Source organism: Barbus barbus (genome assembly GCF_936440315.1).
Source record: "Barbus barbus genome assembly, chromosome: 4".
NCBI lineage: Eukaryota > Metazoa > Chordata > Actinopteri > Cypriniformes > Cyprinidae > Barbus > Barbus barbus.
In genome coordinates, this window is record NC_136732.1 from 30,933,255 (window position 1) to 30,945,582 (window position 12,328).

Sequence of the window (12,328 nt, forward strand, 5' to 3'; positions counted from 1 at the left end):
GCTCCAAAATAAATAAACAAGTAGTTTAAAAAACTTTTTTCCTAATCTGCAAAAGTCAAATGATTGCTTTGTGTGAGAAACAGACTGACATTTAAGTTGTTATTCCCTGAAAATTAGCAGTGAACAACTAGTCACAGTACTCCTTTGCTTTCATTGTACTGAAAAGAGAAAGATTGAAATCCCCCTTTTTGTGTTCAGCAGAAAAAAGAAGGTTGACAACTCTTTAAAAAAACATCCCATTAGTTAGTGTTAGTTAATGCAGTATCTGCTGCAGTAATTATTCATTTTTTATTTGTTACCTGATACAATTGTTCATGTATGTTAATCTTAGCTCAGGTTCATTAAGTATCATTACAAGATGTACTGTAACTGTGATTTTTTTTAAATCTGTGATTATTTTTCAAATTAGCATGAACTAAGATTAATAAATGCTTTTTGTTGTTGTTGTTGTTGTTAGTTTGTGTTAACTAATGTTACTGTAAAATGTTTCCCAGTCATATAGATTTGGTATAACATAAAAGGTGCGTAAATGATCAATAAGTGATAGATAGATGGAAAGATTTTAATTTGATAAATACATTTTAACCACAGCAATCATTTTATATTTCAACATGGCTCAATGCTAATGTATCTGGTGGGTTTGTTTTGTAATGGGGGTGCTTCTGTAACAACAGGGAGCAACACAGATAGTAAAGAGACAATTAACGCAACAACTTGGAAAAATGAGTGTGTGTCTTTCATGATTTTTTCCCCCGTCTTGGAGCGTACACTTTGTAGTCGTTAATTTAATTGCTGATATTCCCTGAATCCCTGAAGAATATAAAGGATTAATCATCCAGTTCATTTCGACGAGAGATATGGCCTTAAGTGAATTGCAGTTTTACCAATTTAACCCTGTCTGCCCCTGAATGTGACAAGATTAACATTTTCAATTAGCAATATGTAATTGCAGTGCTCACTCAGAGGCCTGCCCACATCCTCAAAGGTGGAGGGTGCATTTCAGTGGGCCATGCTTATGGACCTAACGCACCCATCTCTTTAAACGCACCTTCGACGTTCTGTCATCAGCGATGGCCAGGAGGTATATTTTCACAGCCATCTTTGCAAGACAACAAATCTGTGGATTTGAGGATAAAAAGAAAACCGTGCATAAGCATCAGCGTGAGTGTTGTAAAAATGATGGTTTCTCCTTTCTTTCTCAGGGGCGTTTGTGTTGATAAGGCAGAGCAGGATCAGCAGTCTCTCCCCTGTCTGGTTTTTAATGTCTGTGAAGAAACAGATATTGATTTAATCAGACCAGACTGTTGCAGCAGAAAGGTATATACTGCGGAAAAAATACCTTGAGCGTTGTGGTAATAAAAACTGCAGATGGACTCGTGCGAGCCGTTAAGCAGAACCTTTTGTGGGTCCCATTGACAGAAGACCCCTGTGAAGGAAGAGGCAGGCGAAGACGGAGAGTTTGTATTTTGGAGATAGGTGACTGATTTCACACTCTGAGATTTCTGCTGTGTCCTGCACATGCTAGGATCTAGCCAGATAGCGGGGCAGTCACATATCAGCCCTTCCTTTCAAGGTGCTTACTATCGCATTGACTTGATAATAGAAATGCAGCTTTTTCAAGCTGACACTGTATTCATGGTTCACTGTCAGTGGGGTATTGAATGCAGGTATGCCTGCACAGACAGATGCATTCTGGGTATGTCTGAGATACTGTGAAAATTTCAAATTTAGTGAATTAGCAGTTGTTTGCAGCCACATTGACCAATGGGTGTATTTGCATAGAAAATTTTAAATAAATTATGCAGTTGCTGTAAATGTTGTTCTTTTATCAGGTAAAGATCACACACTATTAAAGCAAAGCCTGATCACCATGTGTAGATTCAGCTATTCAATGTTTTGCCATTGAAAAGCCAGTGGCAGCCAGCTTAGCCTTCTCATTAAGACACATTCACAGTGAAATCTGATGTTTTGAAGCAATTTCTTTGGTGCAGTTATACTGAATAATACGGAATTGCAACACATTGACGCAGTGGTTAAGTAATACTGACGTAATGAGGTCACAGGTGAATGTTTCCAATGTAGTTTACAAAGGCTTTGAATATGTTGCAACCAATCATAATCAACTATCTATTTTGCAAATTACAACTGAAAGCTGCACATGTCCATATTTTAAGAATCAATAACTTAAGAATAACTTTAAAATAAGTTTTACACCCTTACTTGAAAGTAAAATAACTTAAATTGTAATAAATAGTCAGTCATTTATTACTATTTGCTAATGAACCAGAAGTCTTGCCCATACGCTTACTTCCACATTGAAGACAAAATGTGGATAAAGGTGTCTTTTATTATTAAACTATCAAAATGGAATATGCAACATTGTTTGCTTCAGTCCTACATGGTAAATATAACAAATCATTGTCAGAGGTAACCATTGCAGCCAATCATATTTCATTATCAAGCGAGTGCATTATCAAATCCGTTAGTGGTTAATACAACAGGTGCTATGAAACTTTTTAACATTTAAACTGTAACAAAATATTGACCTCAGAAAAATGTTCGATGGATTTCCATTCATGTATAATGTTTATTATGGCTGTTCTGTTGATTTTCTATATTGTGCTGCAATGGTGAGAGATTATACAGCGCCATTAACTGTTGTAAATACTAGGGATGGGTATTTAAAAAAAAATATTATATATCGAATGTTCGTCTATTTGTGCACACCCGTTAAATACTGTACATGTCAACCTCCCCTAATTAAAAGAGAATATATTTAATTAATCCAATGAACAATCCCAATATCAATTCCAAATTCGATCGTTATGCCCTTTTTCAGTTGTAGTGTGACCATGCATTTGTTTAGCATTGTCCAATATGTCACTACGTTTTGCTCAACTTACTTGTGTGTCCTTTGTATACTATAGTATACTTTGTAAAGCTACTTGGAACGGTATGTATTGCAGTTTAATCGAATCAAACCGAATTGAATCTTTTCATGTTTGTTTGGTTTTTTTAACTCAAAATCTACAAATATAAATTCCAATGTAACACCTTCATTTATTGCTTTGAAAACGTAAAGCTTTAGCCCTAACCTAATATAACCCATATTTTCCTTCAGACTGGACACTAATAACACACCTTTTTGTAAATCCAAGCTACCATTTATTCTCATTATTTCTGTTATCTAATTCCATGTTGCAGAGCAAGGATTTGTCCAGCTGTAACAGAATAACATGAAACCAGGGATATCCTAAAAGGGCTGAGACAAGAAAAGAAGTTTCTAGGTGGCTCAGATTGGCTCGCCTTTCATGTGGGTCCAAATTGGAGTCAGTGTAGGCAGGGAGGGGCGAGGGAGAGAGAGCTCGCAGTCCTCATTAGAACCCTCTCTCTCCTCAGGTTGACCACTCTCCAGGCCTGTAATGAGCTGGACATTATGCATAGCAGAGGGGGGAAAGCAGGTGAGCCACTTGTGTGTCAGAGAAACATCACATCCAAATGCTTCATAATGAGAGCCAAATCCTGGCCCACGATGGCCTATCTGACAGCACAATATCTGTGAATGATGCCTTAATTATATGAATTGACTCATCTTAGGGTTTTTGTCGAGGTTCAAGAGACACTGTTTTGCTCTGCCCCATCCTCCCCCCTCCCTGTCAACCAGACATAATTTGCAAGTCACAATATCTGCTAGCGCTGTTCACGCAACTGTTGGACATCCCTGCACGGTTTGTCAGCGAGATGTAGTTTCAGACGCGCCTTCAGTGATTAAGCGGCTACAGGTGACTGTTTAGACGATGATGGGAGTTACTGTTCCATTTGATAGAAATCCTCTGGAAACATAGGCTTTACAGTGGCTGCATCCGAAATCCCAAACTCTTTGAGTAGGTACTTCTTTTGAATGAGTAATTAGTTCATGACTATTAAAAAAGTATGTTTTGTCATGTAATCCAAATTTATTTGTCATGTTGTTTAATAGTAGGTCATTCAGACTTGGACAATACTTTTTTCATATAATGTTTTTGTTTGTTTGTTTGTTTGTTTGTTTTGCCTGCTATACAGGGATAGTAGGGATCTAAACAGTATTTTCAGGTTGTGATGTCTTGGCTCATGAATATTGATTAGGATGTGCACAAATAATTTTAACAATTTATATTTAAACTAGAAAAAAATGCACTTCAAATAGATAAAAATCAATTTGCTTCAGGTGCGTAGAGCCAAAAAAAAGTCATTACAAGTAAACAAAAATTACTGTTTTGTGGCTCCTTAATGTGTTGTGATGGATTGCTGTAGTGCCTCAGTTCAAGCAGCATGTGAACCGATCATCTCTTCCTTTTTACTACTTATAGCATGAAATAAACATGAATGAACATCAGAAGGTATCTTGTTTTAACTGTGAAAAGACGTCAATACACAACATTTTTTTAAGTTCAAGTCCACCTACATTAATCTACTCTCCTGTCTTGTTTGTTTGTTGGACAAAATTATTTGGTGATATGATTGGTCAGATCACCTGTCAGTCAAACTTCCAGCGAAGGGTCAATTGGTTGAATACATTAAGAACAAATGTTTACAGTAACTTTGAGCTATAAAACAATTTAGTCAGTGATTTTAGGAAACTTGCTGACTAATTCAAGTGCTCCATTGAACTTGTGACATACCTATATCATTTGATATCTTGCCACTGTTGGTCCTGGGATTTTGTAGGTCAGTGGAATGCATGAATGAGCATTTGAACTTAGCAGTGGTAACGTTTTTGGTTTCATTATGAGAAGTTCAGTGATCTACTCCATCCGAATTTAACTATGCATTTGAATAAACCAATTTTTCCATTTTAAGTCTGTAGCTGTATGTCAAAAGCAGGGTTCCCATTGTGTTGTGCGATTTCACCTAATATCATTACAAACCTGACTTTCTTTCTTTCATGGAATGCTAAAGATGAACACTAAAGTCATTATTCCCTGAAGAGTTTGACATCTGCCCTTGCTCTCCTTGGTGTGTTCAAAAATATGAATATAGCAGTGTCTTATTTGTGAACGGATCTTTAAAAAAGGTTTTCTGAACTGAATCAACTGATTCATTTAAAAGATCTGGTTTGAAAGAGGTTTGGTCCATGAATCAGACACTGTTGCTACTCTCATGAAGCCCATGAAGGGCAAATGTCAAGATTTTTTGTGAAAATCTATTTAGACTTCAGTCCCTTTATTTCCCAGTTAGTAGTCAATCAGGTAATAGTCAGGAGGTTTTTAGTGAGATCATAACGAGGCAGGTGCGTCGTGGATTATAGTATGGATTAAAGTCTAGTTTCGTTCTATCGTAATAGAGCATTTCACGACAACCTCTGAGCCGTGTAGAAATGCTGATTGATTCTGATTGACGAAAGCTTGTGTCTCAGGGACTGGGTGAGACTGAAAGTAAGTTGTGGCTGCATTAGCCTTTGCAGATACACTAATCATACACAATTAATAAATCATTGCTAGTTCAGTTAGTAATTAGAGAAGGGAGACTACGAAGCACTCGGAGCCGTGAGGTAATTAACGGGTAGGAATCTTAATGAAGAAAAGGTATTCTAAGAAATACACTAGAGCTCACAGGTTAATTGTGCAGTTTAGTTATTAATACAATGCGATGACAGTAAGCAAAAAAACAAAGACAAACAAAACAACCTCAGTTGGAGGAAAAAAGCCTAGCTTATAGTGATGACTTCTGCTCTGCTCCATTGCTGCAAATTTGCTTCAATATTAGCAAAATTCTGCTGACAGGATGCAAGCTGTGAGGGAGGCTTAAAGTTTCCAGACACTCCGGCTGTGGCACACATACAATCTCAGCACAGAGGGCGTCAGCTCTCTCTCCCCAGCATCCCACATGCTTAGCGCCTCACACACACACACACACAGATAAACACACATGCCATTTGCTAGGAAACCTTTGAAACAATAGGGAACATCATTAGCTTACTTGAAAGCCTAGCACAGATTGAATAGGCGAGGAGAAAGGGTGTTGTGTCAAATAGTCCAAATGGAAAAGGCGATGCCCACGGGGAGTGTTGCTCCACCTCTCAGTCTATTGACGTGCAGAGAAAAGGGATGGCACTGGGGAACAATAGAGAATAGCTTGTATCTCAGTGCAGGCCTCTTCTAGGAGCCCGTTATATTACCGGCCCATTTATCTTAACAAAACGCTATTCAAATGACTCCGCCTTATGGATTTGCAAGATTGAATTTTCACCATCCAATTTTTTTTACTTTTTTTTCCCGCCGCTAATTGCACCATCAATGCATGGCAAAAACTTAAATCAAACATCGCAGACATCTGTCAGTAGCCTTATTATTTAGTGGACATAAGGAGCCATGCATGCATTTTTCCAATTTCTTGGTTTTTCTCTTGGCCAGTGTTTTTAAAAAAATATATATTTTATTAGTATTTTTTTGGTTTAAGTATAAATATAACAAAATCTAGTGAAGCTTATGTATAAAAAATAATATGAACTTGCCAGTGGGGTGTATAAAAAATGTACGTGTAAATACACTAGCGTAGCAATGTTTGTGATCTTTTTTGAAAGAAGTCTGTTATGGTGTGTGCATACTAAAAGCATATTTAAATATTTGCGTGAGTAGATTACATACAAATTCAATGCAAAGATACGGATAGATGCAAATTAACACTGTGAACGCAAATGGTGCAAACTGGGCGACGTGACAGCCACAAACGTATAATATTGGCCTCAATTGCCTTAAATAGCCTCAATTGTGACTTCAATTGTGCAAGTTGAAATTTTTTTAACTTAAGCGGGAAATTGGCATGGTGTGTTGTTGTGCAAGCCAATCAGCAAAGAGCTTATTAACACTTCTGGTTTGACATGTCTGGTTGTATCAAAAAATGGAGGAGAGCATTATTTAGTTTTCATTCGCGCAAGTGACATGAAAAACATCCCACAAGCAAGCTAGAGCAAGTAATTACGATGCGAATGTTCTCTTTGCTTTTGGTGTGCACACACCATTATGCTCACCAAGGCTGAATTTAAAGTATGTGGTAAAATACTGTAATATTGTAAAATATTATTACAGTTTAACATAACTGTTTTCTATTGTAATATATTTTAAAATTGTACTCCAACCTTCACCTTACTCCAACTTTCCTGTCACATGATCCTTCAGAAATCATTAAAATATGCTAAGTAGTGCAATTTTTCATGCTTAACAATTTTAAATAATAATATGGAATCACGATGCCGGCTCAACATCGTGATGTCTATCAGCCATCGGCGATGGACGATGGCATCGTCTATCGGCCCAACCCTAATGTAGGCCCAGACATTTGCAATCATAATTGTACAGTACAGTAGCAAGTAAGTCTTATGAAAGTCAACACACGGTTTGGATCCAAAACAAACCACTAGTCCGTTTCATTGATTGGCGTATTCCTAGTTTTGAGCGTTTCCTGCCACGTCTGAAGCTAATGATCTTTGGTTGCGTCCACACGCTGCTAGCAGTGGCATATGGGTGTAACGTGCAGAGCAGAAGAACAGGTGGGGAATGCGCAGAGATACGCCGCAGCTCTGCATTGTTATAGTAGGACCTAAAGAAACAGAATAACAAATTCATGCTGCATGTCGTGCTGTAAATAATTTAGTAGGAAGCTGTCCACCACTTCGGCTTGTTCGGTTTGCTGACAGCCATGTTTAAAAATACTCTTATTTACTGACCTCAGAACTTATAAAGCAGCGCTTCAGCGAAGACCTAGACATTAAAGGGATTTGAAGAATAAAAAGTTCTTTATTGTGCAGGCCTGTTTGTGTATTCGATGACTTGAAAAATCAAATGTGCTGTCCCTTGGTCTTTGGGACTGTTGGGTTTTGACAGTTAGGCACTCTTTGATCACTCAGGAATAAACCAGTGCGCAGAGTTCACAGTAATGGACTCTTCCGTACAGCAAGTGTTTTGCGACCTCTGAATTTTTTTTTTTTTTTTTTTTTTTTTTTTTTTTCTTTTAATGTTGCTAGGGTGTTGTGGGTGGTTAGCATGGCATTGCTATGTGGTTGCCAGGTGGTTGCTACATTTTCTGAAAGATATACAAGTGGTGCTTGCCAATCCAAAAGTCATGAGAGTATTATAGGGGGCTGACAGGGTGTCACTATGCTAGGACTGCCCACAACTATGTTCCTAGTTGACCATTAGCTGTTCAAGCCGTTAGACGACTAACTCCATGTTTATAATATTAATTTAAAGGTGACATATCATATTTTTCTGTGATTCAGTGATATATTCAGGTCTTCGGTGCATCTACCAACCCAGAAAACGTGAAAAAGAGCAACCCAGCAAATTATTTGGGTAAGCTTTTCTTTTTGCAGCCCATGTGTGTTTTTTTTTTTTTTTTTTTTTAAAGACCTCTGAATTTTTAAAGGCAAATTTGTCCACCATGAAAAAAGATGCGGCAAAAAAGACAGTGTGACTATGAATATATTTTCCCTAAGAAATGGACAGGGGTATTAATCAGAATTATGGGAACAGTTGATAGGCATTGAATATAACTTTGATCCATAAAGATGAGGTGACATTTTTACTCTCACTCATCTCATAATTTATTAAAGAAATGTTAAATTTGACATAATCGAGTCCATTATACGAATAACACTAAATAAGTTATTATATCAATATCTAATGCCTAACCTTATATCATTTTCATTGCCACACATATTGCATGAATTATTTCTCAAAGGACAAAATATTCCTTTAGAGTCAGAGTGAATCCTTGGGATTAAATTTTGAATATTTCTATTCCTATTCCTCTCTGTAGCTGCCTGAGAACGCCACAGAACAAGGTCATTTTGCAATTTTGCAAGGTCTTTCATCCAAATTGAGTGAACCTTTAAGCTAACCTTGTAAACAGAAGTTGAAAAATAAATAACTCAACAAAATATAAGCCACACAGTTTTGAATGCTCAAAAGTGATTTCTGTCAGCAGTAAATAGTGTATTTGGAAACTTGCGTGAACAGATTTCAAGCAGTAAAGCCTGATAAAGCCACTTGGTGACCATGACAGTCACATATAGAGCCACAGTAACCTTTATGCATTTACCTTTGAACAGTTTAGATGATTTTTTATATGTATTGTCAGGATGTAAACATTGTACAAACACATTAGCTAGCTACACATTGTTTGATGCATATGCTCATAATGAAAGAAATGGCACAAATAAAACACTTTACTCATCTTTTTCCAGTTTGTGTAAATGTGTGCAGGTGTGCGGACGCAATTAAGATAAGAGCACAAGTATGTAAGCATAAAACGTCTGTTTATGTGTTGGGATGTGATGTTTGTCTTAACATTAATGTAATTAGCTTCAGCTTCTCTGTTGAACTGAGACGGTAGGTGCAGACCAAAAGAAAGGGAGCGAGAGCTTGACGTGACAACGTCTTTTAATTGTACTATGAATTACAGCAGTTCTCTTTTAAGATACAGGTCAGCACATGCACCTCCGATCTTGTCAGACACAGACATTCATTTCTATTAAGTGCAGCCTGCACACAAGACTGCGGTGAACAAAGGTTTAAATCCATTTAACTTCTCAGCTCTATTTTAGAAACAGCAATTCCAACTCTGTCACAAGCCCAGTGGAATGACAGAAAACACTGCCTATCTGAATTAAAGATAATGAAAGATCATTCTGCGGCTACAAGCAATAGTCTGTGATGATCTCCCACATTCTGCGGCCCTCTTTTTTTTTTTACTTCCAGAGAACATTGTGTCTTTCGTAATTCCTCTGTGTAGAATTGAGCAATTAATGAGTGATGGTGGAGGGGAAGGGGGGGGTCTCAATTGAAATATACTTTGCTGAGACCCATGTTCTGCTGCCCTTGGGCATTTATTTCTAAAGTTTGCGTTTAATCACACAATCTCGACCATGATGGTTGTGACAGGTAATTTCCGTAATGCCGCTGACAAAGATGGATTACATTTGATCCCATGCTTTTGTGCGCCGGTGATAAGACCAGGTAAGGGTTATCTGAGTATGAGTGCTGGCACGATATAGCTGCCTAATAAGTCCCAGGATAATACAGCATGAGCGTTAAGGGAGTTGTTGTGAACTGCAAGAGGAGTAGCTTGAAAGAGAAAAAAAGGCAGAATGAATGGGTTACATTTATTGGGGGAAACAGATTGAGCAATACCTGTGGCCAATAGTTTTTTCTTAGTCATGGTCAATTTTTTTTTTTTTTCACTAGACAATTTATTTGGCCATATTTACCACTTTTTGTATTTGTTTAAACATAAAGCTAACAATATGTATTGAGGTTTATCCTTAAAATAAGGGGAAAATTATAAGAATAATATGAATTAAAGTTGTAAAAAAACAAAGATTATTGTACATTTTACAAGTACATTTTACTTTTTCAGTCTTTCTGCCAAGATTTCGTGTTTAATTCAATGTGTTACATTGCTTTGCAATTAATTATGAAATTAACTAGTAAGTAAAAATAGTTTACACCATTTTTTTTCAGTCTAAGACAAATTCTAAAAATATTATTACCATAGTTCAGAACTAGTGTAATATTTTTATATTTTGTCTGTTAATAACACTAAATATTATTACTGTCAGTTATTGTTTAATAACAACAGCAACAACAATAAATCATAGTGTTTTTTGTTTTTTTATCTATAAATATTCTATCTATAAATTTATTTTCCAAACCAGTTGTTCTATATTATCCTACTAAGATTTGCAAATTTACTCTCTCAAGAAATATCTTTAATGTGTCAAGAATATACAGTATCTTGTTTTAAGGACACAAACGTCTGTAATATGAGAAAGTCATATGATTTTGGCCATAAGGTATTTGAAATTTGAAACAACAACTAAAACATATGTGTAAAAGTGTTCATAAAGTTTCATTTGTTGTGTCAAATTTTTAATTTGCACGGTATCTTTATCCTTATGGTTAGATAGGCCTGTGGTTATTTTTAAGATGATAATTAAGATTTGACCACAAGTGTTGCTGGATCTCTTTCCCTCAGTTCTTTTGTTTTAATCTACACACCTTGGTGAGTGGGTAAGATCCACTTTTTCACATTTATTGGTGGTAAGATGCAGTGTGTAGCTATTTCCTGATGTCTCACACTCTTGAGAGGAAGTGCAATGCATTCCATACAGGTGTGAAACCTTCATTGGAATGCATCAAGCGGCTAACGCAATAGTTTTTAGAGGCGTCTCATTGACTGGAATGATATCTAGGTGCTCGCTTTTCTTTTAAATTGGAATCAGTGATGGAACAGTTGGAATATTAATGCTTTTCTGAGTCGTTTAGCATTTATGGAGCTATGGCAAAGCAACATGAGTGCCATTGTGGACCTCCTGGAGTGTTCTATCTTCTCTGTGGTGCATTTAATAATTGGTACTCATTTTCATTCCTGCCACCCTAGTAGTTCAGCAGCTGGGTAATTACTGCAAGCCAGCTTTAAGACTATGCATGTCAGAGCATTGTGTGTGTGTGTGTGTGTTTTCCTCAACATGTTCACCAAATAATTCTACCATTTCAGTCGGTCTCTCCACTTGTTTCGAAACTACATTTCACAATTCACTTATTAACACCTTGTGTTATTTGTAAAACACAATATTGTGTTACATCACGTTAACACTCGTATTGCATCCCTCAAGAAATGCTTGCACTCAAGAAGTGAATTTATCTCTGTCCGGGAAGAGCTTGATCCCATTTGCCCCGGGGCGACAGAGGGCTAAAATCTCCGGTCAAGGCCTGTCATAATAAGACACTGACATGATGTCCAGATGTAATCTACGGGCTACTAGTTAAGCTCATTGTGCATTGCTTTGAGGAAGCTCAGACCTAAACTTCTTTTTATGCAGCACTGGAAAAGAGGATGGTTCTTATGCATTGACATATTTAATCAGGAGACAGCGTGCTCCCTCAATTAACACCGCAGGGAAAAGTGGAATTGGCCTCTTTTTGTATGTTGTGGCAGATTTAAGGACCTTTGCGGTGAGCAAACAAATGGAGAGGCCTTTAATGAGCAGCAAGAGTCAGACGAATAAGCTTGGAAGTATAGTACGAACGACGGTTATTTTAAGTAGCGAGGTAATTGATGATCTTACAGGAGAACACAGTGATTGGAAATAGAGGATGTGGAAATGGATGGATCATTTAGAGTTTACTAATTGATTTTGGGTAGTTCACCCAAAAATCATCACATTTTGTGTTCCACAGAAGACAGTAAGTGATACAGGTTTGAAATGACAAAGAAAAATAAATGATGGCAAAATGTACATTGATTGGGTAAATAACGCCCTCAAGTAGTAGTAACGTTGCTGTAACAT